Here is a 27,115-nt window from a genome sequence, read left to right as displayed (position 1 = left end):
GGGCCATTTCCTGAAGTTAAGGGAGGCTAATATTGTCTCTACTTCAGCGCCTCACGCCACAGTGCGTGAAATAAGGAAGGCAGAGTCATGTCTCCAGGGGTGTGTAGATGGTAGCATTCTTGCCCGGTATGCAAAAGGGCCTGGGTTCGAGTCACGAGACGTGATCACTTTTCTTTCCGAGTTCACCTCAGCATAATATCCGGAAAATAACTGTTTCTTTAAAACCAGTATTGTGTTTTAACTAACTGTGTTGAAGTTTTTGTTCTATCTGTATTAAAAATATTTTTAAAGTATTTTTATATAAATATATATATAATAGAATGTATATAGAATATATATAGTTGTATGAAATGTATTTACAATTTTGCAGCATCAACAAGAAAACCAGGATCACATCATCATCTACATCAGCCTAAAAAGAGAGGGTCAAGTCGCACGGATACGATTTTATATATATATATATATATATATATATATATATATAAAAGGAGTCTTATCAGGCCCATCCATAGTGAGACTTTCACCAAATAAAGTAATAATGATAATATATGTATTCGATTAAATAATAGTGATTATATATATATATATATATTTTCAATGTACTGACATGCAGCATCATCTCGCCTCCAAGAGTCCACGCATCAATTCAGTAATTTCCATACAATGTTCATAGACCTGGCAGTGCAGGTCTAGGCATGTGCAGAAAATTTTGCGGTCTCTTAAGTCGAGCTCTATGTGTACTGTCGTATGAAGAAATCTCCGCAAGGTGTGGAAATTCAGAATCGTTCAGTTTATCAAACAGATTCTTTGCCAGCTTCTTTGCATATGACGTTATATCAGCTGCTCCAGAATCCCGTGTAATATTAATGTTCCTAACGAACCACGGTAGACCAGTGTAGCGCCTCAGAATCTTGTTTTGAAATCTCACTATAGCGGTGATGTTCATTTTATGCGAATACAGCCACACCGGTGCAGCATATAGAAGTATCGGTCTAATTGTCATCTTGTAAAGAATAATTTTGTTTCGAATTGACAGACTTGAGTGCCGAGGCCACTCGCGTCAACACACTGCCGGGAGAAACTGAACCTCTTATCCATTATCAGACTCAAATATTCATTGTGAGTGACTGGGTTAACAATAACACCCTGTACCTTTATGTATGCTTGTTGTGGTAATGAGGTCTTGTTTGTGAACCACATGAATTTGGTTTTATCCGCATTCAGTTCAACACGGGTTTGCACACACCAGCCTCACCATTTCTTGTAAATTTTAAAGGGCCTTGCTAGGGTCCTTATCTTTGCAACAAAAAGCACTGTCATCGGCATAAAGAGCAATAAAGCCCTTGGGGGCAACTGGGAAGTCATTCATGTGAAAATTGTACAGAATGGGACCTAACCCTGCGCTATTGATGAACGAATCTGTCTAGAATTGGATATTGAGGCATTTATCAGTACTCGGGTAGAGATGATTACTCACAAATTTAATGATGTTGTATGGCATTCCCATGCGAATCATCTTAAGCAGTAGTCCATTATGCCAGACTTTATCAAAAGATTTCTTTAAATCGAAGAAGGCTACTGCTGCAGTACCTTTATAAATTTGGGCTTCTTGGATTCGTTCTGCGAACCGTAGTAATTGAGTAGGGGTCGAGTGCTCGCTGCGGAAACCATGCTTCTATGGACGAATAATATTATTCTCCTCAATAAACTCGTATAGTCTGATAGCTACCACTCTCTCAAAGAATTTAAACCTCACAATTGAACATAATTAAAAATGCTGTAATGATTTTAAACGTAAAATTACTTAATAGAAATTTCAATATAACTATAAATTATTAACATCTGGACAGTCGTAGCTGACGATAAAATTTTAATATTTCATCGTCATTTTCCTATGTGAATTTGATGATTGAACCGCAATTTGTAGCCATTCTACGGACAATCATCACACTTCACTCATAGTTCTAAAAACTGATGGCAGATGGCGACGCTACACAAAACACGCATTACACGGAAACAAACTTTACCTTAGATTTACAGCACGTACAAGCACAATTCAACATGTACCAATTCGTTAGAAGTTCCGCAGAAGAATGTGGACGAGGTGCATTGGCATTAGTAGTAGTAGTAGTCATTTTACAGATCCAGGATAGATTAATTGAATAATTTTTAACTTTTGGTAATTCTAACTTTTCTCAACTGACTTTGGACTTTTCTCAACTGACTATTTCACGTGCACTGAATGTCCCTGATAGCTACAAATTAATTTAACATTGATGCGATAAACAAAAGTCTTTGAAACCGTTAGATTTCTTCACCACATTATGATTTTCAATTGGCCCATCTATTTTTCTTTCAATAAATATTACGAAAATATTTAGAAATGTTCATTTCCATAGATATGTTCATTTCTAAGGTGCATTTTATTGATACAATACTTATGTTCTTATTTATCTTTACCTATATCTCGCGTCCTCGGGTCTTATTTCTCACGATGTTTTACATGACGTCTTATTTTCCCGAGAGTCTACGTTCGTGGTAATTTCCGAAACTTGGAGAACATCACGAATTCAATGATGGCATTAAGGCTACAATTTCGTAAACTTTATTTTTTATTTCTTGAACTTCCAACTTGAGAGAGAGAGACAGGGAGTATCTCTCCCTCTCTATCTTTCTCTGTGAATTCTTTCCAAGTTGTTCGTCGAATTACCAAAGATCGAACAGAAAGTTCTAGAGAATGATGCTATTATGTAGAGAGACAGAGAGGGAGAGACTTGTGTGTTTCTCCGATCCATGTCTGTGTTGCTGATTCACCACAGAATAGTTCTTCTTGAAAACGAGTCTTCATTAAACTAGTTCGAAATAGCAAAGTAATACCGTTAGGTGAGTGCATCAATTGATAGAATGGATGAAATAGACGGCATTATTTTTGGGGAAGATGCTGAAATCGCCAAATAAGTTTTCTCACTAATTCTAGGCAAAAGCGTGGTTTTTTTTTATACAATTTAATGTAACTGTGAATAATTATCAGTGAATGTTGTTTCGATTTCTTTCTGAAAATAAATGAGTCACCTCCGATAGTCTTCTATTTTTTACGTTATTTTAACTTGAAGCATCTCATTCGAGAAATTAGTATTTTTTTAGAAAAAAAAACCAAAATTTTAAAAGTATGTGGTCAATTAAAAATGTAATATGCCAGTCAAACCGCTAAATTATAATTCTCCGTGCTTTCAGCGTCGTAAAAGAGATCACCGAGTTTTAATTCACCTCTCTTATGAAATCATAGCCAGTTTATGGCACTGTACTCAGAGGTGCCGACATGAAGAAAACATTGGGTGGGGTGGGGGGGGGCGCTGAAAGTTTCTGGTCGTCCCGTATATACGGGACGGGACTTAATTGCTTACGCAGGAGAGGAAAGGCGCATTGCATATTGTTTTTTTTAGAAATTATTATACCATTTGTTCGGTGCCTGGGGCTGCATCGGACTTGGGCAGGCTAGTCTCCTGAAACTCCAATCAAACTAAATATAAAAATGAAATCATCAGCATTCGTTCAATGGACTTGTATTCCCCGATTACGAAAACTTTGATAAAAATATTGACTCAGATATTTGTATTAAATATAATTTTATTATAAATTTAAGTAAATTTACTATTATTTTATTAAATTTACATACTTTTTATGCATATTTTATTCGAATTTTTATTGTATTGATCGAGTTCATTAACTTAACTAAAATTTTCAACAGCGTGACTAACGATCGATTAATCGATTAGTCAGACCAGTCTCAAAATTAATGCATATAATTTTTGGATTTATGATATAATTTAAAGCTTTTATCCTTTTTCCTTTCATTAAAATCTCCAAAAAATTAAGTGAAATTTTTTGAAACATTTCATAAAACTAACTTCCAATTAATTTTATTTTTCTCTGTGCCCACACAAATAGTAAAAATACTAAATTTACTGATAGTTCTTTCTATGTTATTTAATACTGAAAATGCACGATAAAGCACGTATAAACTGACATATTAATAGTCAGCGTTATTTTTTCCCCCGTTCAATAAAGTTAATTTGTGTATCGATAATTTTCCGAAACATCTCTAATTACGCATCTCACAAACATTTACCCGATCCCAAATTCACCTGACATCATTTTTCCTCAGGAACGAACCAAAGTTTCAGGAACAAATTAAATTAAGGCGTAAAAGATGGAATAGGATAGCACACGCAAAAAAAGAATATGTTTTAAGGGGCACCTGAGGATTCAAAGCCTCCCCCCCCCCCACTTCTTGTTTTTAGTTTGGTTGATTAGTGCCGTCGTTCCGATCACGATGTTCAACAGGCTTCATTAACAAGTAATTAGCAATTTTTAACAACAGAGCTATCCAAGTGGCGAAAATAGCATTTTTTTTTTCTTATTCGCCTCTTCAGCTTTCTCTTTTCAACGTTCACTGTTCTCTTTTACGATAATTAACTCCGGGAGAGTGAAGATCCTGATCACAACAGAAAATTCCTGTAGACTTCATTTTATTTTATTATACAACCTGGTTTTTGAAATAGATTACGTTCGTGCTTTTATTCGTGAGATTTTAAGCTGATTCGAATCGTTTGGTCAGTGGGTATTTCTTCCACCCCGTTGACATTTTTTTATTTATTTATCTATTTCACAAATATCCAACATATACACAAATTCAAACATATAATACATAAAAAGGGTCGAAGTGACTGGAGGGGTCGAAAGGAGGTTCAAAGGTAACATAGAGAAATGACGCCAAGCTGAAATTGCTGAAGACATATTCATGAAATTTTATCAGAGTTTTATTTCTTGAAGTAAAGACTCATTAAGAAAGGGTTTTTCGAAATTCGACCCAATAAAGGGTTTCAAAAAAGGATTTTTACAAAATCCGATCCCTAAGGGGATCAGGGGGGGGGGGTTCAAAGGCTATACATAGAAATCGTGCCGAGCCAAAACCGCTGAATCTATCCATATTTATGGAATTTGGTCAGCAATTTGATGACGTAAATTCTCACCAATAAGGGTGACTCAAAAGACTCACTCGGCCCCCCCCCTAAAGTGGTCATGGGGGTCTCAAAGGTTATATGGGACAATGATTTCTGAGCCGAAATCGCCGAAGCTTTAAATATCAAATTTGGAGAGTAGTTTTATTTTGTCCAGATAATGTTAAACCTCACTAACGATGGATTTTTTTCAAAATTCATACTGTAAGGGGGCATAGCGAGGGGTTTAAAAGTAATATGGTGCAATCATCGCTGAGCCGAAACCAGTGGAAGCTATAAATATGAAATTTTCGGTCAGTATTATCTATTTATATAAAACAAACAAGTAAAAGCTCTGCATAAAAACATCGTAGAAGCCACATTGATCACTGGGTGTTCTCGGGGGGAGAGATGGTTTTTATTCTAAGAATAATCATTACTCTCCCAACGGTGTATCCATTCGAATTCAAGAGAATAAAGGCTCACTCTCAAGGTGTGCTTTGCCATGGCTATTAATAAGTCTCAATGGCAGTCACTGGAAATGGCCGGCATCGAGTGAGCTCTACCAGTAGCCTGGTCATCTTGGTCCCAAAAGGCATTTGTGGTTTAAAAAGAAATTCAGGGCTAAAATTAAACTAAATTTTTTGGTATGTTTTGTGCTTTATGAATTTTTCCAAAATTCAACTCCTTAAGGGGCCATAAGGGGGGCTCAAAGGTTACATAAAGTAACTCACCGTGCCGAAACCGATGAAGCTGTAGATATGAAAAGTAGTCTGTAGTCTTATTCTATTAGGGATTTCTCAAAATTTACCATATAAAAGGGTTGTAATCGGGGGAGGGATTAATACGGAATAACTTTAAAGCCATACGTATGGAATTTATGATTTACATTTACCATTACATTTACCATCACCATTAACTTGATTTTCAGCATGGAAAATGTTTAATATCTTAGGGGCGATGCACGATATAACCTCTTTTTATATAATGTATTATTACGTTTTGGCACGTGATAAATTCGATTATTTCTATTTGTGTTTCTATAGAATATTCTTTCGATTACAAAAAAGTTTTAAATGCAGTTACTCAAATTTTCATAACTTTTGGGGGCCGTATGCATGAATAAATAAAGAAATTTCCCTTTTATATTGTATATGCTTAACCCACGGCCCAAATCTGGTCCTCGGGGTAATCTGATGTGGCCCGTAACCACAATTTGAACTAAGAGATACATTTTCAGATAACTTAAGGGAGTCGCGGCATATTTATGCAGGCCATGTTTTTAATATGGGCTAACGGGGCACGTGTCCAGGTCCCAGCCAAATTTTCAGTTGGCTGGTTTTAGTACTTAGGCACAACCCACATGCCCCCTTCCCCCTTGCGCACGCCTGTGCCTCGAAGGAGGCTCGTACGCATATGTGTCCCCAAAAAGATTAATATTTGGCCAGGGTCCGTACTTATGAGAAACAGGTCCTGTTTTATCGAAATCTACAGAGCTCTTAAGTGACCAGTGGAATATATTTATATTGCTTAAAGGAGCCGTGCCATATTTTCAGATGGCTTGAGTAATCTGCGGCACAGTTCCAAAGCACTTAAGCAGCCCGCCACATACTTACAGATCGTTTAAGTTAGAGGTTCTCAAACATTTCTCACCCGCGGCTCCCCTTTCCCTAATCAACGCTCATCCACTGCGCTCCACAGGGCAGTTTCACAAAGAGTCTTGTGGAAAAAACCTTTGTCAGGGCCGCCATTTAGCACGCCCCTGACGAATGTTGGCGGTTCACCGGGTAACCGTGGCACACAGTTTGAGAACCCCCGACTTAAATGATGTTTGGCATAGTTCCAGTGAACTTGAGCGGCCCGCGATGCAGTTCCACATCACTACTTACACGTGGCGCAGTTCCAGATCACTCAAGTGGCTCATGGCACATTTCCACATGACTTAAGTGACCCCGCGGCACATTTTCACAATACGCAAGTGACCTGCGGCACATTTCCAGATCATTTTAGTGATTTTCGGAACATTTACAGTTCACTTACGTTGCCCGCAACACGTGTTCCAACCAATGAAGTGACCCCCCCCCCCATTCTCCTAAAGGTTGAGCCCTTGTTTCATACAGTCCAGTGTGCCGAAAATTACAATTAGTGAAACGTAGAATATGTATAATTAGACACATATTTCATTTTGTAAATAAAATATTTAAAGAGATATTTGACTTTGACACTTTTTCGCAAAATATCGTCAATGTGATTGAAAGCGCATCACAAATTGCGAAAACTTGAATTCAAAGTGGAAACAATTCTGCAAAAATTGCAATTGCCATTGCGATTCAAGCAATAAGATATTTTTTCTACGAGACCATGAATATATATAATTTCTGTTTCTCAGTAGCAGCTTTTCCAGCAGCTTCAGAAGAGAGATTTCCAACGCATTATGTGTTTCTTGGTTTTCACATTTTCCTTCATTTCATTTTATGGTTTTCAGAAGGTGCAATTAATTACTAATCATCAATTCGAAGTAATTTTGTGCAAAAGAGTTTGAGAACTGTTACAGTGAGCGATCGAAAAACACCTATTTTTATAATACACAATAAAATACTCTAAACAGGAAAATCAGTAAAAAAGATCATTTCATTTACTCACAGTCCCTAAAAATGTAGATATTTCAAGCCAAAACACACTTTCCAACATAGCAATAATTCTCCAGAACATCATTTTCATCTTCAATACCTCCATATATATACATTGCAATTAAAAATATGGAATTTTTTGCAATTAAAAATATGGAATCGTAGCAAGTTCTACAATTCCTTATTAGGAAGTTTCAGCTCGCTGAGGAAAAATTTGATTTTTTGCATCGATGATTAAAAAAAATTACATTTTAAGATCCGCATGTCATGTGAAAACTTTTTGCAAACGGAAGTATGTTCCTAACGTTAACGAATGCAGAGTTACAGTCGAATCCCGTTATAACGAACTCCAACAAACCGGGTAAATAATCTCGTAATAACGAAATTTCATATTAACACACACTGCTCCTATGTAAACTTATCTGGGAGATTCGAAAAGCTTTCGTTAGAACGAGATTTCCGCTATAACGGTATACGTTAAAACGAGAGTCGGCTGCATTTCCTGAACGAATAATATGGTTCACCCTGTACAAGCCTGTGCTTGTATTAATAACAACAGAATCGCATCACACTGGTACATTGGTGATGTCAAGATTGCCGAATTAGAAATGTACACTAATACAATGAATCTTTTCCAACAAATGTAATTACGCGAACTATTCAATCAACTTATATCAATTCTTATTAGCACGTTGCAATCTGGTATTAATGGAATACCGAATAATCGAGTCTTCTAGACGTTGCTATGCATTAGACTTATTTATTACCGATGTAACGTTTTGATATTATCTCGTTATACGTGCGGCATTGTACACAGTGATCAGTAACAGTTCGTGTTCCCGTGTCAGAAAGGAAATAGAGGATTTACTAGCTTGATAACATTGTGAATTATGTATAATGCCCTTTTATTCGTGATTGATGAGATAATTTATCTTTGTTTCATGGTGCATGGAAATGAGCAATGAATATTAATTGCCTTACTGTGTATTTTTATCAACATTGGTAGCCTATGATTACGGGAAAATCGGTTTTTTGGATAAATATTATTTATAAAGAATATTATTTATAAAGAGTATTATTATTATTTAAAATAATAAATATTAATTGCCGATGTTACCGATATTTTGCTACCAAGAAATTGATTCATAAGCATTTAACAATTTTTTTAAAACTTTTATTGTTTCAAAGAGCAATTTTTTAGCCAGTTTTAAATTATTTATTGCCGAAAATACTAGTTCGAAACTAATTGTTCAAACACCATTATTGATTTTAATCGATAACTATTGTTGTTAGGAGAATGAATGGGGATATTACTTTTGCATTGATTGTCCTTTCAGTACATTGGTTTTAATTGAAATTTTTGGTGAAAACAATCTATCTAATATCTGAAATTAATTATTGGAGCAGATTTTTTTGTCGGACCCATTGTTAAGAGAATAAATATTAACACACAAACTGAATCGTTTAAATGCATTATTCTAAAGAAAATTGGTTTTACAAAATCATTTTCTTTTTGGAAGAAAGATTTTTGTTAACGCATTATCATATCAATATAATCTTTATAAAACTCAGTTGGCTCAAACTATATTAAAAATTAATTGCCAAAAATATATTTCGACCAAAACTATTTAGTGCAAAACAATTTTTCTTAGTATTCGTTTATTTGTATTTTTTTTTAATATTTTGAATCAGCAAGAATACCACACACACACACGTTGTATATATTTTTCCTGTACTCGTAGCGCTAAAGAACTACCATTGTAAAAAGGTGAACATGATGAAAAAAAAGTTAGTTTTGGGATCAATATCACAGAAGGTGAAATCCGCACAGATCAAGCCACTGTTGAAGCCGATGACATAGTCTTGTCAAAAAAATTTAGTGTTATCAAAATTGTCATCTCATTCCAGCTTTGAATTAAACATTGTAATGATTAAACGCGGTTTGTTCGAACCAAAATGAACGACCATGCGTTAATGTTCCCTTCATTAACCCATTATGCAATCATATTTGTCTAGAGCATCTCCCTACGCTTGGATTCCCGACTACCCCGCTTCATGTCATCTGCGAATTCGTTAGCAATCCCATACATATCTTAATCAAGCTTATCGACAACAAATGATAGAAGTATGGGGCCAAGAACACTTCTTTGAGGGACTCGACTTTCACTCCTGTCCAATCAAAGAATCCTCTCTTCACTATAACCCGCTGTGACCTATTTCGTAGCCGCAATCCTATCCAATTCAACAATTTCCTCCCAATCCCGATCTCGGACAAACGCTTCAAGTGTTTGCACATATTGGGAGCCGATCGAACGCCTTTGGTAAATCAAGATACACAACATCAACCTCTTTGCCTTTGCCCAAAGCCTGTCACATGATCATAGAAGCAAAAGAGAGTGATTAATCATTATTTTCCCCCTCCTGAGCCCATGCTTTTTTGGTTTTCCAACAATATATTTTTCTCGCTCACCCAATTCGCCTACCGTTTGATAATAATCTATTTTCGAGAGGGAGCTTGTCTAACTCACTGGATGATAATTGGACAGGGCTTCTCTACTTCTCCTTTTTGAACATCGGCACCCCATTAGCAAGCATCTAATGCTTCCAGTAATCATGTTATGAGAAAATCATGATTGTTTTTAAATAAGAAAAATCTGATTGTTAAGATTTAAATTAGATGTTTTGATTTTAATTAACTGACTGCTTATTAATTAAAACGAACCTTGTTAATCATTAAGAATGCATATTTTTATATCACCTAACTGCTTTTTTCTCCTAATCGCTCAAATTTAATTAAGCATATGAATAAACTCCAAGAAATATGAAAGCCCCAAAAATAAGTGTTTATGTCACCTGGAAGGTTGTTGAGCCCAAATTAATTTCATGGATAAACATTTTTCTTGTAGGGAAAAGTGTTTTTATTCATGAGGGTCCCACCCCCTACATCAAAGGTAATGCGTTGTGACAACTCAGTATATCACACATATGGTGCAGGAATCTCAATTCACTGGATATACAAGCAAAAGCCCATTGGCCATTCACATCAACTAAATAAAACAAATTATACTATAACAAGATTGTTTATTGCTCAGTTGGTGGACGTGTGTTTCCGACTTGCATGATGTTGCTTAATATAGTTTAAGCATTTTTATTATTTCACAGATTTAATGAGTTTTGGTAAAAACTCAATTTTTTTTCAATACGAAGAGTAAAGTCAAAAGCTCAATGATATTTAATGTTGGTACAACATCTATTATTATTTTGAATCAGCAATTAGTTCATAGAATTCAAGGCTTTACACAAAAAACTATTCCTCTGTTTCTTAATCAGTGGGAGGGGGGGGGGAAGAGAGTGAGAGAGAGAGTGTGTGTGTGTGTGTATGCGTTTTTATGAAAACGAAATATTTTAAATATCTCTAATGCTAATTTACTTAAAATTTAAAAAAATGCATTTTTATCAGTTCGCACACAGGATAAAATAGCATTTCAGCGATGAAATTGTATAAAAATTGATTCAAAATGAAGAAAACAGTTCAACACACAAAATGAGGCAAAATACCTGAGATCCATCAAATAAATACTTGATTTATATTTCAAAAAATTGGAGTTTTTTTTAAAAATTTTATCATTAATTTCAATTTTTTTTTTCAGTGAGATTGAGTCGATGAAATCTGAGAATCTTTTGCCTCATTTGATGAAAACTCAACAGTTTTCTTCATTTGAAATTATTTTCATTCAATTACATTGATGCCAAGCTATTCCAATTTGAGTAAAAGGTGTTAACATCCCCCCCCCCTCCACCTCAATGTTTGAAAATTTCTAAGAAAATAGAGAATATTTAATAACCAAATATTTCCAAAGTTTAGCATAGGACATGTGTAATTAGATATAGGTGTATTTGATGAGGAATAAGTCAATGGCTAATTGATATTTTTAAGTATATTTATACTAATGCATACTTTTTTGAGACTTTTTGAGCATGTTAAAAGGTACGAGGCCCCTTTTAATCTTCTTTCACTAAATCATGGGCAGCAATGAATGTCAAAGAGATAGATAGGATCAGTAAAGAATGCGCTTATTTATGGTTTTCAAGGAAGGTTTAGCAAACACTTCATAAATCTAGTGACCATTAACGAAAACGTAACAATCTGGTTAAGTCATGAATAAAAATGAATCAGGAGGATGAAGCGCGGCAATGTTATGGATAAAGTCACTGGATAAGAATTTAAAAATAATGTAAGACAATATTTTTCACACGAGGAAAAAAAATTATAAACAGAGATTTTATTGAATACGGAGTGTCACATAAATCCGTAGATGGTGTAAAACTGCATAAAAATTAAAGAAATTGGTGTGATTTTTTTGCGAAAATTTATTCTCACGTAGAGGTGTGTGTGTGTTTTTTTTGCCGCATTTAAACATTTGTAGTTTACATTTTCGTCGATAGAAGGCGCAGCACAAAAGCAAACATTGGATATATGTAAATCGGTGTCCTATCCTCCTCCTAACCAGAACATGGTTCGCCGCCCTGTCTCAACGAAGAGATATAAGCAGGTGGTGAAAGACCTGGATAGACATACAGATAGATAGAACCGATCACAACCCCGGACTGATGCAAAGCAGCACCTTACTGGTTTTTTACTGAAATATGTAATCATTCCTGCTCGTGATAACATGTGTATTGCAGTGCATATAAAATATATGTTAATATCTAATACTGTAAGTTATAATGCATAAATTGACTGAATATAACTTGTACCACAGTGTTCTTCGATGTAGTGGAAAGTTGGATGATTGTGTATATTTCAGGATGTGTATATTTCAGGTGACTAGATGGGTATAGATTTTTTTTCTTGTTTTTTTATGTTGAAATATCAAATAATTGTTGAACTCATATGATGATATGTGAATATATATCTACAGTGTGATAATTACAATGTAAAATGTAATACTTAAGTGAAGTAATTATTTTAAACCCCAGGAGCACTAAATTGCTGGAGACTGGAGAAACTGAAGAAACCGCGAGACACCCTAGAGTAGCGAGTAGCACTAAATTGCTACTCGCGACTTGTTAATGAATGCTCCCTGGGGTAAGATGTAAAGTTGACTTTTTTTGAGGAGAAAATAAATGCTTCCTTCGGGGTACCCCGTATGGCGAATTATGTTTGCCGGGCCGGGAGTTAGTATCTCTTACTTCCATTACCTCAAAAGAGCCAGCGTTGTACCTTGAAAAGTTAGCAAAAATTTATAGCAGCACCCCCCTCCCCCAAAGCTCCGATCTTCGGCTCTATTCGAGCCCCGCCCACGAGGGGGAGAGAGTGGTCTTGGGCGTCCTCTCTTGAGGGAACCCTCAGACCCTCCTCGGCTTTCGTCGAGCCCCCCTATGCTATCAACTCGATGTAACGTACAAGCCATTTGGCTAAATTAGATAGCTGAACCCAATGACTAGGGAGAAAAATTACATAACACCCAGTGGAACATAAAGGTCGGAGACCACGGACACCTGGAGGAAAGTGTAAGTCCCAGTTATTGAATTGTATTGCATACCCAAGAGCGGTGTAAGCGATACAAATAGTGGTAGCAGCAAACATAGCATTTATTGTATACCACAGTATTGATTAGTTATTAATGTATTTTATCGTGTTTCCAAAAACTGTGCTTATAACTTGATGTCGTGCAGACGTAATTAGCGGTGTTTTCGTTGCTGGAACTGATTGAACGTTTACAGCAGTAGCCTCACAAGAATGCAATGATATATCAGTCACTAATTATATGCACTGTATGTATTGAGCTCGACCGTCCTCGAATTCGAGACAATATTTAATCATTGTCAACAAGATTATATAGTAACTATATCCATTTCTGCAGGAACGCAATCAGAGTACGATTTTGATTTTCATTTACAACGGCCACCTTGATATCCGATTATGCCACTGCGATTCTAGATTTCCCACTGCTAAAATAGCAGTTCTACTCATTGTAGATGCGTATTTTCGTGACATCAATAGAGGAATGAAGACATTTCATGTAAACGAGGACGAACGCCATGGCGGCTGGACGTCCAGTTCCCTCAGCAGTGTAAGCTGCGGTGCAAGAACCTGAACTGACTATGTAACCGCGAGTGGAATGCCATCATCCTAGTTTACCGTTTAGTACAGGACGCTCACCGAGCCTCAAGGACGCTCCCAGCGCCGAAAAACTATCACCGAGTATTATATGCGAGATTTCAATATTAAAATAATTGACATTCATCCCGATAGCCCTAAATCTCTAGTTACGTTTCAAAGTACATGATTTTGTTTTATGGATGATCGGATGCGTCAATCCATCAGAAACACTTCTATATCTCTCTGAGATATGTGAAGGTGTGTCCGGTCCTTAAATGTTCTACCTCGGCCAGGAATCGCTAGCTGAAGCTTCACAAACTTTTTCGACACAGAAGAGATTCAAGACGTAATTAGCGAAGATTCAGGTCTGAAATTTTGCTATTTTGTGTTCTTGCAGAGTCATCTATCGACAAAAATGTGAACTATTTTTTTTGGTATCAGAAATTTCCCCCACCCCTGCGTGAGAACTTTTTTTTTTTCAACCGCATCAAAATATATTAATTTGTTCAATTTTTGAAGTATTTACGAACTTACGGGGCACCCGCAAAATTACTAAATAATTAAATTCCATGGAAGACATGGAAAAACATTAATTTCTTCTTGGCTACATTTCTGTCTGCACACTCACGTTTATAGTTTTATTAGGGCTGGTCTGATTAATCGATCAATTGTTAATCGCAGTTAAAATTTTTAATTGAATTAATGGAGTCGACCAATCTGATCAAAAAAATTAGATTAATTTTTTTTTTGAAAAAGCTTACCAAAATTTATATATGACTTGATTTATTTGACTAAACAGATTAGATTTCTTAAATTAGATTCAAATTAAGAAAAACTCCAAGATATGACAAGTATGTTGAACATTTCGTCCCCCCTATGCCAAAGACATGAATATGCAAATATTCTCTTTATTATCAGGTGGTTGAATCACTTACTTTTCTATTTAAGTTTTGCTAGAAACAAAAACATCCCCCATTGAACACACATTTTGCAAAACATTTCAGAAGGGCGACTTCCACAGAGTAACATGGGTGGAGTAAAGATTGTAACGTCGTATTCCAAGATCTTGAAATCGGCACATTCATGTCTCTCGCGTAAGGAGGACGGTATTAAATAGCCACTCTTCAAGAGAGTGGTCTTTATTTCTTATCATAATTTTTATATTTGTTTACATCTATGCAGTGAATATAGATGCCTAAAAAATTAATAGAATATATTTTTATACCATCAATTAATATGTAGTTACCAATGTACGCCGTTTGCTATGAATGAATAGCTTTTGAAAACATTCCATAAAAAATGGATTAATCGATTAAAAATTTTTGACTAACCAGGTTAAAATTTTTTATCGATTCCCAGCCCTAGTATTTATACATGCCAAAGCACAAAATTGGCCAGTTCGTGGATTGGTCAATTTCAATGAAAGTTTGTCCCGGCCAATGTCCGAATTTCGGGCTTTGAAAAGCCAGTTCACAAAGTGACCATAGATCGCTAGTTAAAGTGCGATAAAAAAGGCATGATTCGGAGCCATCGCCATGTTGGCTAAGCCTTGCGGTTGAAGGCTATGGATCTGTATCCATAGCATGAACCACACGACGGACATTAAGAGGGGGAGGAGGGAACCCGTCTCAGCAGGCTCTCAACTCGAGAATTATTTTCGTCTCGCCCTGCCAGATCTGTACTGAGCCAACACCACACCCCCCATATAGATAAGATACGGTATCTATATCTTATCTGTAGGTGGGTGTTGACTGAGCAGAATGGCGGCTTCTGGTTAACGGATATATACAGTACATGTGTATACCTTTAGAGGTGGTTAAGGGGCGCACCCATAAGATTATCGCCAAGTTGATTTTTTTTATAATTATGTCCACGTTAGCTACGGCAACCCATCAATCCCGCAGTCATGACGCGGTAATCATTCTTTTTTTTTTTAAATTTGACGCTAAAAACGAAGTCTATATTAAAGAAAATAATAATATGTCTATATTATTATTCTATCAAATCTCTCTCGTTTTTTTCTTTCGCCACATGGTGCTAATCCAATACACACGTTGTCCATGAAAAAAATGGATTGGCGCCTACCAAAGCAAATCAAACTTTGGCCATTTCGCGAAGTAACCGACCAAAGACAGAACTTCACTTTCGGAAGTCGGGCGTCTGCCAAAACTGTTGGCCAATTCGGGATTTGGCAATAACATATATACAAATTAAATATTCTTGTATAGTATTCTTCATAACCAAAAAAAAACTATGTATAGTATATGATTTAAAATTCCAAATTCCCGTTTTATCCGAATGTACACGGTATTTCCTAAAGTCTTTTCTGACATGTTATTTTTTAAGAAATACTTTCCATACATCGGCTCTGGCAAAAAATTCTTTTCAAAAACTGACATTTTTTACATCACATTTCACCTCAGGATATCATTCGAGATTGCTATGTCTTTTCTTCTGGAATACCAAGCATATAGCCTTATCATGTTGACTACATACATACACTACAGGAGGACTTTCGTATGTTATCCAGCTTTTCATCGAGAGGAGAAAAACATTTCTATTTACAGTATAAAGCGCTATCTATATTTTTCATATCATTATAAACTCCATTTTGTGTTACACTCTCTTTGTAGCTCCAGGATCTTGTTATATGGTTATCAAGATCTTTTGCTTGAGACTTTTCTTCAAAATTGTAATCAGGCAGATATACTATGGTTCATGTTTAGGTATTCATTGAATTTACTTTCTTTGGAAAATATTGGATCCATTTTAGCTTATGTAATGTTATATTCACATGAAAGCGCGTGTTATATTTAATGTTCAATGTATAGATGTAATGGAGACACTTAGAATGCTTTAGGAAATTAAATGAAGAAATTAGTTCAAGTTTCTTTCGATAGAGGGAGACTGAAAACCAGCCCGGTACGAGTGATTGAACATGAATCTTTTTTCAAACTCTTCCGTGTCCGAAAGTCTCGTTAAGCTTCAACCAGCCGAGGTAAAATAACTTCACCCATAGTGCTTTTTCCACCAATGCCAACACCCCGAATGAAAACTTCATACAAGCGCCAGCAATAACGTGAAAATTCCTAAATGAGTCTCCGTAGTATGTTTTGTAAATCTACTCTGACCTCGATTTAAATAACCAAATCCTTTTTGATGAAATTTGTGATAAGGATTTCGTTCTGGAATTGGGTGTTATGCATTAATCACAGGTAGAAATTAAAAATTTATGGAAATTTACGAAGCTTAAAAACCGGCGATTACGCATAATTTAACCGTTTATTAACCGTAATAAACGGATCAATTACATTTACGGTAACGTATCCAATACACTCAACAAAACCGGCATTTTTTTTAATCATTCATACTCTTCGTTGCAATGAGAATATTCGAAATTACTCACATTTCTTTTAATAGGTGGCGCATGAAACCGAGTAAATGATCCATACCTTAAAAATGCAATGCTTTATAACACGATACTTCATTTTTTATACAGCGTTTAAGCCTTTAATGTACACTGACACAGATTAAATTGTTCAACTGACTCTGAAATACAGCTCAGAAAGAATCACGTGGGAATTTCCTTATTTTTTTTTTCCTACCGAAAAGCTCCAAAAATATTTCCTCTTGAATAATTATGAGCTGAAGCACATAAAAGTTTCATAAGCGTGCAAAAAGGATGTTTTGATATATGCTTATAGAATTTTTCGGCATTTCACGTATTTCGCGTGCAGCCGAGGCTCTTCCTTGAAATATGAATTTTTGGCTGAGTGGCTCTCTCTCTCTCTCTCTCTCCACATGTGAAGATACTTATCTCGAGACGGGTGGATGGAAATTCCGTTCCATGAAACTTTTCTTACCTCTTTGGATTTTCGGTGGGGAAGAGTTTCGTGATGGTCATCTTCCCCTGCTTCTTTTGTTTCTTACCAGACGGTTCTAAGGATACGCCATCTACACAGTCAATCAATAAAAACCTAGCTTAGGCTATTTCCCGCACTGCTTTCCACGGAGAGAGACTGGAATATCTGTTTTGGTGCTGTATAAGAAACATCTTGAGACGGTGTGGGTGGGTTGTAGGAAGCATGAGAAAGAAGCGTTATGTGAGTGAATTCTTCCGGGTAACGTACCACTCTGGTACAGAAGGAATAAAATTGATTGTTTACCTGCAATCTTCCCCGTCCAGGTCGATGTTAGGAGAGGGAGATGGGAGTTGTGCGAAAAGTTTGAATTGATTTCGGTAACAGAAAAGTTGATCAAATTCTGCTTCTTCTTCTCCTTTCTTCATGTTACTACATCTCTTTTACTGCGAGTTCACTTTCTACCCTTTCCGAATTACTACAGTGGTCAAACAAAAACTGTTTTCTTCTTGTTCCTCGATGGAACAAGGAACGCCTCTTGTTCCTACTGGAAGATATATATATATTCTTCTTCTTCTTGGGTTGCGATGACCAATCTAAAAAAAAGAATTGTTTCGTAGATGAAGTTTTATTTTTTGATACTCATAACGTCTGGGTCTTGACCAATATGAGCGTGTAATTGTTTTTCTATTGCTTTAGATACTGGACTATCAAGGATGAATAATTCAGAAAAATGTTCTTTTCCATATTGCCATTCGAGAACCTACCTTATAGTTGAAACTTCATGTAATATATCATTGATTTCTCTTCCCTCTACGTTCCTTTCATACACGTGTCCATGGACTATAAAGTGGCACATAAATCGGATAAGGAATAATAAATGAATTAATAATACAATTAATTACGCTAATAATGATTATTTATTGCTTTGAATCATAAATAATTATTAAAACTCTACGATCAAGTATATATTGGAAAATACACGATCAAAGCACCCATTGTGCCAATTTTGTCAATTTTTCGTATTTTAAGAAGTACGAGGTGGCTGAGAAAAAGATGCCCATAACAAATCTGTTTATAGATAACACTGAATACCAAGTAAACTGCATATTTTATGTGCAAATAAAAATACAAAGGCCATAACAGAGACAAAATGCCCAACGTGTGGTGACTGAAAAAAAGATGCCCATAAAAATATGGACGCCAAATATACAGTGGATCCCACTTATAACGTTTTTTAAAAGGCCTCCATGAAGAAACGTTGTAAGCGGGAAAATGCTCTATAAACGGGAAACCTTAATTACTTAAAGTTGAAAACCCGAGAACATAAGTCGCACTAAGTGGGAACGTTGTAACCGGGATCGACTGTATATCTATACTATATCAAAAATTCTGCAACCCAATAATGACTAATAAAAAAATCAATAATTAAAAAATTATGGTTGCCTCATTCAAGTATGGATAGCTTTTCGATTTATCCCAATATGTTTACAGTATTTCTTTTTAAACGTGTCAACTGTGTTTGAATCCACGACCTTCGGAGGTAAGATATTCCATTTGTTCACATCCCTGCAATAGGAAAAACTCCCTGCGACACCACAACCTGGAGCTTTCCCTTACCTAATTATACTGGTGTCCTCTTGATTAGCGGTATATAATAACTCCTGCTCCGTCCTATTGAACATTTTAAACACTTTAATCATATCCCCTCAACACCACCCGCGTTCTTCCAATGTAAACATATTAAAGAAATCAAGTCTTTCTTCATAACTTGAGCCCCGTTTGCACTTTCCTTTCTTTCTTTCAAACCGAGCACAACTCAGGTCTATCACCATCTATGGGCGATTTACTACCTAGTGAGTTGCACCGGAAGGGTAACTGTGTACCTAACAGTCTGAGTGCGCATGTAGTGTTGTGTTTGATTTTTCAGTGCCGCCATCTATATTTCACAAGTGAAGTGAGTAATGTGTTATGATTGAATTACATATGTACTGTTTGTAAGTCTGTTGCTCGCTGTGGAGCGACTTTTTAAAGGGGGGATTGGCTCGTATTCGCGCCTCGAAGTTGAGAATTACAGAAAACCAACACAACCGACCACCACTGCGGCGACGGTAGGGTTTGAACCCGGGACCTCGTGACGCGAGTCCGTCACTATGACCACTCGATCACCACTGCGGCGTCCTGTTTGCACTGGGCGCACGTGCAATTTTTCTCCTTAATCACTAAGGTTCAGCTGTCCATTTCAGTCAAATGCCATTTCAGTCAAATTCATGGGGAGGACGACGTGAGTGATTCGATACTCGCGAGCACGGGGCAAGTTGAGCCACCACTATCAAATCTCTGCTTACTTTTCCGACACAACTCTGCCTCTTTTGAGGTAACAGAAGTAAGGAGCTTTGCATTAGTCCGGGGTTGTGAGCGGTTCTATCCATTTATCATCACATCAAGAGCACGCTTGGATCATCTCAGCAATTCCACGACCAAGTCAATCTCCCCTCTGTAATACTGTCACCAAAACCTAACGGCATGTTCCAATCCAGGCCGAACTAAACCCTAAAAAAGTGGAAAGAGATCACTTCGAGAGAACGCGAAGAGATCTTTTTTTTTAGAATGGAACCGGATTTTGCTTCAACTAACTATTTTAGCTAATTAAAAAATCCACTCTAATTAATGAAATTGCCGTGTTGATGCATTGTTCCTATTTAAAAAATTGCTGACAGCACCCATTTACATCAGTTTTTGTAAAAAAAAAAACAAATTCAATACGTTTTTATGGGGGTGAAACAAAGAAGGTTTAAGTACAAGGAGATAAATGATTTTAATTTAGTTGTTTCCTCGGATTGGATTTTTGGTTTTTTATGGAAAACCGAAAATGCGGGTAAAACGGTTTTACCCGCATTTTTAATGCTGTTTCTTTTCACAACTTTCCTCCGTTTTGCGATTGCGCATATCTCAGTGAATATTGCATTATTTTAGAAGCTGGAAATAAACTGTCTAATTGGGTTTTGGGACACAAGGGGAAATTCATAAAAAGTTGATTTTCTTTACTTAAATAAATATACGACCCCTTGAAACATGAATAATATATCTGAATACAACACGTTATTTGGAAACCTTTTCTAACTAGATGTATACCTCTAGGATCAACGGTTTGCGAGTAAAATGGCATACTCCACTATTCGCTATGCACCCAGTATATTTTTTCTCCGAGAATACCATTAGTATACACACTATTTCCCTGAAAGTGAGGGCTCAAATTTTCCAGAACAGGGGCTGGTGGATATTAGCACCGTGTCAGCGGACCAGAATACAGTTCGTTGACTGCAGATTTGCATCATGGGTGACAAAGAAGGCATTTTTGTGGAACTTCACGCATGTGTGTAGCAATACTTAATAATCGACGATGAAAAAATTTTAAAAAAAGGAAACAGGTGTGTTTAATTTTTATATACAGGGTGATTCGAAAATAATCACGGGATTTCAAAGTAATATATTTCAAAAAGTAATACAGATAGCAACATGGAAGATACCCCGTGAGCAGCAGAGACATTTAACACTAGAACCGCGGAGTGGGTCAATTTGACACAAATCAAACTTCGTTTTCATTTATCTCGAAAATTAGGGGCAGATGTTAAAAAAATTTCGTGACTTTTCATGATATCATATGAATATTAATTCGCGAAAATTTTATTATCTTCACATTTCGTGTTTCAGAGATATAAGCACTTATACCTAGAACCGCGGTTTGGATCATTTTGACCCAACGTACTATTCTATAGGAAAAAAGGGGTGCAGAATTTTCTTGGAAGTGGTTACCCTTTCTAAAAGTATGTGTAAAAGAAGATAGTGAAGAATAAAGGTCTTTCAAGGTCAAGGCGCCAATTCATTATCAGAGCAGATTATCTTTTTTTCAATGGAGGAATGGCAAGTAGAGCTAAATACTTTTTTCTTTTGTAAACTTGAATACCTGGAATTCTAACGGGACTCAATAAAGATTTTGGGAGAGTAAAAGCTTAACTCTAAAAAAAACGTATAGTTGAAATTTCTGTAGGCAAACGATGTCACAGAAATAGAATAAAATTCTAGCTTGCACCAACTACGTTTTGCACAGATTTCCAACCCTTGGGGAGTATCAGCGTCCAACGAATCTCTGTTTCAGAGCACATAGTGATGCAACTAATCAAGCCATTTCAAAACAAGAATAGAAATGCCTCAACCGACACCATATTTCACTACACTGAAACTGGCTCAAGTGCTAAAAGCCAAAAAATACGAGCATAGTAGAGACGAAATTGAAGAGAAATATTATCTGACGCAAGAAAGATAATGAAACTACAGTTGTATGGAACAATGATGCCACAATTACAATTTATCAATGAAAGAACCATATAAGTTTTTCATTACTCAGCTCGCTTCATCTGGCAGTCGATATTAGCAGTAGTAGCCACAAAAAGCTTCCACACACATACACACAGAAACTATTTCACACTACAATTCAAAAAAGTGTAACGATCGTAGTTGTAGCGATCAAATGCCCAGAAAATATTTGGTGAAGGTGCCATACCACAGACATTTTCTACATCCTGGATCTCACTATAAAAATAATCCTGGATTTTGTATAGAGCAGTATAGAAGGCCAGAACTCTATTTTTTTGAAAGCAGTTTCTCTAAAATCGTTTTGAAGAGCTGCGTTCATCATAGGTGTTGCATTTGCGCAAAAGGAAACGTTCGTGCGCTCTTGATCATGTAACTGTTGGTGAGCGGTCAAAGTAATAATAGTAATAATAGTAATAAATACAAATAAATGAGTCTGATATGTCAGGTGACATAAAAATGTGGAAACAAAACTGCTAATCTTTGCATGGGCTGTGCAACTTCAACATGCGATGAATGCGCAAGAATAATGGAAAAGAATTGCTCCAAACTGCTCATCATAATTATCAGTAAGAAATCAATACTTATTTGACAGAATCATATTATAGACTTTTTCATATTGAATTTGACACGCTTATTTTACACCTTTGTCCTATTATAAGATTACTGAAAAATGTTTTTGGACTGAATAGAGTAATATGTATACTAAATCTTAGTTTTACTGAATTACATCATTTTGTAGCTAATTTTGAAGACAATTTTATATTCATAAACAAATATGGTTTTCAATTATGAATACGCAATTAAACAACATTGAATAAAAGTACGGAAAAACCCAGAAACCGAAAATAAATCCCCGTTTCCGCTATAAAACACCGTTCTTTCACAGTTTGGGTCAATTTGACCCAGTCCACGGTTCTAGTGTTAAAGTTTGGTGACTTGGATGAACGTGAACCTGGGATACAGGGAAGTTTTGAAATCCCCTTTCTTCAAGGCTACTCCCTAGTCAAAATGATTAAATTAATAAATAATAAACTTTAACAATCAAGCTAAATAACAATAGTGCCCGTTCTGAAGGATTTATTGCATTGAAACTTCGTATATACGCTATATGGACCATGGGAAAATGTAAAATGCAATAAAAAAAGCACAACTTGTTCACCTGGTGGTCGAAAATGGAACTATTTTTTTTCCTCACAAATATCTCTCCCATATTCTCATTATATCCTAAAACTTTTCTCTGTATTCGGATGAGCAGTTTTTGAGGAAAACTACTCAGAGTACGGAGACTTTAATTATAATCGATCTGTACTTGGAATGAAAATGATATTGAATCCACATAAAATATATTGAATCGAATGCAAACTGTCTAATGAACATCATTTCAAAAAGATTTCCAAACAGAAAGGGCTTTTTGAAAGATTCCAATCGCGATTATAAACGAACATGTTTAACAAGTTTGGATTTTCTTCTCACTCAATGAAAAAAGCACGGGGAAAGACCTCATGAAGATCATTAGAAAGTTTCACGAAGCAGTGAATCCTAGTGTGGGCAGACATAAAGCAATAAGTGAGTAAGGTATGTTATAGAAATCATATTACAACAGGGTCTCTGCATCGATAACCGCCACACGAACGCCAACACACGCATTTCACGTATACTAATACATCATAAGTGTTATGCACATTCAGCTGTTTAGATGTTAAGGCACAGATGTGGAGGTTCGCTGATGAAATGCTCGAAGCAACAACACGTTCGCGAGCACACAAACAGGCGTTCAACTAATATCATGAATGTGTAACTAGTACTATTACAGACAACTGTAGATTCCTTACGGAACATAGGCTCGACGTCATTGAGTGCAAAACATTCGTGATGTCAATTTAACTGCAAATGTACATTCCATGAATATTTCAGAATGTTTAGTGCATCATTGAAAGTTTCTTGAAATTATAATGAATAGTGAATGAATTATAATGAACCTCGGTATAGCGATACTCTGTGAACCGAGAAGAAATATCGTTGTTCAGGAGGTTATCGTTATATCGAGGGGTAGCATTATATCGTCAGGTGCTACCAAATTCATGCTATCGTTATTGCCAATCGCCAAAATTTCTAATTGGTGAATTGATGAATAAAATTCAAGAACAATGTTTAAATTACTGGCAACAGTGATACTGGATATAACGATAAATCCCACTACAACGATATCTTTTTAAGTCTTTTGTTTGGAAATTCCTATATTTTAATGTTAAATTTCTGCATCTAGATAGAACGATAATCCTTGTTCAACGTTATTTTTTCTTGGTCCACAGAGTATCGTTATATCGAGGTAATATCGAGTAGTTGTTCCATCCTGTAACGTAGTTTACCGACTTTAATTTTGTGTCATACACAGTAAGTAGCTTTATTAGCAACTTCCTTAACACGATGCTATCATATACTTTCAAAAGAACAAAGTCTGTTGAGATTTTTTGAGTTTCTATAAAAAATGTCATTGTATCGGTTCAGAAAATTTTACCAAAAATACCGTTATAGAGGGATATATCGTAGTAAGGGATATCGTTGTATCTAGAGGAGTTTAAAATTAGGCTATAGAGACAATTATAAACAAAATTCGGAAAAATATCGTTGTAGATGGATTTTTCGTTATATCGAGTATCGTTGTAGCGGCCAATAAGAGAGGTAGTACGGATACCTATCAAAGAATATAGTTTACGCCCAAGAAGACAAGCGTCAGCTTTTTCATACACTTTTGGCGGGTGTAAATGAAATGGAGGCGCCGGCCATTATGACGACAATCTATATCTTATTCCGGTGCGATCGCTTATACTGAAATAGTTGAGATTGATATATTCTTTATATAGATTGGATTAATTCAATTCCACATTCTTACATATACAAGATACGGTTATTGTACGATTATCTGCATAAGGACAATGGCGCGATTACGGGCTGTTTCACTGTGGACGATGTTAAGACCACAATCTTTATTCCAGGTTCTTTACTGTAGAAATGTGTAAGATGTGTGCCAAAACCCGAAGTTGTCAACTGCACCCAGCTCCCATATGTCGATCCCTATACATCCCTTTGTATGTATCACTAAGATATCGATGTTCCGATTTCTTTGATCGTTAGGGTTGCATAGCTAACTTTAATAATTATATGGTTAGTTATGGCTAATTATAAATGACCCTTATTATCACAAAAAAAATACGCCAACGTGGCGATGACCTGAAATCACAAGGATTGATATAGGGCCAGCTAAAGCCCGAATTTTGCAACATTGGTCGGACCAACTGGGGTGGCCACTTCATCCACAACCTTCCTCTCGGGAGCCATTGATAAAAACCTACAAACTGATATTGTTTTCCTATATTTCTCTAAAGCTTTTGATAAAGTTCCCCATGCTCACTTATCCTAAAACTCTCATACCTTGTCCTCAACGTACAATTATTTAATTGGGTGGAGGCTTTCCTAAAACCTTTCCGTAAACAGTTTGTTCATTTTAATGATCATAACTCCCCATCCGCCCCCGTAAAGTCTGGGAACTCTAAAGGATCGGTCCTCTCCCCGTTCTTTTCTTAATTTACATCAATGACTTCCAAAAATCCCTCTACTGCACCACTAGATTATTTGCTGATGACTGTGTAATTTATCGTATCATTCACCATGAATCTGATCAAGAACCTCTCCAACATAACCTGGCTTCCATCGTGGACTGGTGCTCTTTATAGCAAATGTCAATTAATATCTCAAAAATGGTTCACATGAAAGTTACCCGTAAATTACTTCCTTCTGAATACTCGTACTCCATCAATAATTTAACGTTAAGTTTCTCAAATCAAATACCTCGGTGTCATAATCTCAGCCGACCTACTTTGGAACAGACATGTTGACTACATTTACCAGAAGTGTCTTTACAAACTTTTCTTCCCTCGCCGTAACCTTGAACACTCCACTTGTGATATCAGACTTCTTTGTTACCAAATTCTATCTCCCCCGTTCTTTCCTACGCCGCTGAAATCTGGGACCCCTACACCTCCAGTAATGTGTAGACAAACTCGAATCAATCCAAAATAAATCCACCTGATTTGCTCGCGACTGCTGGTCATCTTTCGTCTCCGTGTCCGAACTTAAAAACGAACTTCATCACCTCCCTCTCTCTACTCTTCGTCTCATTTCTCGATTAACATTGTTATATAATAATTCTCCATGGTCACTTCAACATAGATACTTCTGGTGCCTTAGCCAAACCATCCTACATCTCTAGGACACTCAACCATCAGAAATTCGAAACCTATTTTTGCTTACACAGTCTGCTTTAAATACAGCTTCTTTCCTCTTTATTACTCCCAAGTTCTATTGTTGAATCCCCCACTATCACTAGTTTTTTGTCTAATATCAAACAATACCTTTAATAATATTTATTTATTTACAATAACCCCTAAAGGCATTAAATGCACTTACACTGGAAGGAAAAAAAATAGTCAGAACGGGAAGCACTTCGCATGCGGAGTCAGGTCGAAATCCTCAATAGTGGAAGCAAATCTTGCGTAGGAGGCACATACAAGTTCTGATGGAAGACTGTTCCATATTCTGGCCACACGGCATCTATATCCGTGGAAAAAGCAATCCCTTCAAGCCGTTGGTATTCTTATTTGGAAGCGATGCCTACGTAGGTTAACTCCCCTGTCTATGATCTCAAAGAAAGGTTCTCTCGATGGTAGATAAACAGTTTGGTGGACTAGTTTGTAGCACATCCTCAGATCTACAGCGATTCCACGCCATTCCAGCGAGTGTAAACCCCATTAATTGAAGTCTCTGGCAATAAGATAGACCGCTCATGCCAGGTATTCGTTTAGTAAACGACCTCTGTGGCTTTTCGAGGAGCTTTATGTCCTTGATTTTATAAGGGCTCCATACTTGCGAACAGAATTCCAGAGTCGAGCGAACGTACACACACAGAAAGCATATGACAACGTATGCGCATCACACTTACGGTATGCCGTACATAACATATATGAAATTCTATTAACTTTGCACACTATGCCATGATAATGATCAGTGAAATCCAGAATGTGGCTCATTGCAATACCTAAATCCTCGCATGTAACCAACTGCTGTAACGTTTCATTACCTAGT

This window comes from Pholcus phalangioides, unplaced genomic scaffold, assembly GCF_987345545.1.
Source record: "Pholcus phalangioides strain wild (caught in Gottingen) unplaced genomic scaffold, Ppha-v1.0 ptg000002l_1, whole genome shotgun sequence".
NCBI lineage: Eukaryota > Metazoa > Arthropoda > Arachnida > Araneae > Pholcidae > Pholcus > Pholcus phalangioides.
Note: the sequence above shows the minus strand (reverse complement) of the source record.